We start from the raw sequence: 706 nt of genomic DNA, 5'->3' as shown, positions 1-706 counted from the left end.
ACACCCAAGGGTCGCCTATGGCATTAGGCTGCCGGTCCTACCAGATTCTCACACAATAGCGGTGCAACCGCTATAGCTTTTCAAACCATATGCTACTTTGATTATTATACATCTCATCAATAACATTTCTCTAACATTCTTTCTGCTCATTAGGAAACATCCCATGTTTAGGTTTTGAGTGCTGTATCATCACATCTTTTGCTGAATATTTTCTATTGGCCTGTCCAGATCGTACTCTCCACTCTTCCTCTCTCTGCTGTCTGGCCTACATGAACTGTATCAATGGGCTCCCATACATACTTTCTGGCTTCCAACTGAGTTTGGCCAAAGGTGAGGCCAGCAGGTGATTGGCGAGAGGGAAGAGAGTGGTTACTGTATTAATTCCCCCAACTCTATCTCCGCAGGGTCTCCTTAAGTTGTCTGTGATGCATCTTGAAGGCCACAATTCCTTCAGTGGGGCAACCTCTACATGACTGTCTCCTTTAGGTTCTCAAAACTGCTCCTTCCTTTCATCTCTTTGGGCCTAGGGTGGTAATAGCCTCACTGTTACTAGCTCCTAAGTACTGTACTATCCTTTGAGATTTCTTGACACCCTATCTACACCTTTGTAAACCATATGCTTATTAAACCCTGCTTGAATTATCTTAATTTGAGTGGGCTATCTTTTTACTATTGGGACTTTAGAAAGGTGTTGATTACTGATTAG

Source organism: Bison bison, unplaced genomic scaffold, assembly GCF_000754665.1.
Source record: "Bison bison bison isolate TAMUID 2011002044 unplaced genomic scaffold, Bison_UMD1.0 scf7180017858189, whole genome shotgun sequence".
NCBI lineage: Eukaryota > Metazoa > Chordata > Mammalia > Artiodactyla > Bovidae > Bison > Bison bison.
The sequence above is the reverse complement of the archived record's forward strand: the minus strand, read 5'-3'. Positions refer to the sequence as shown.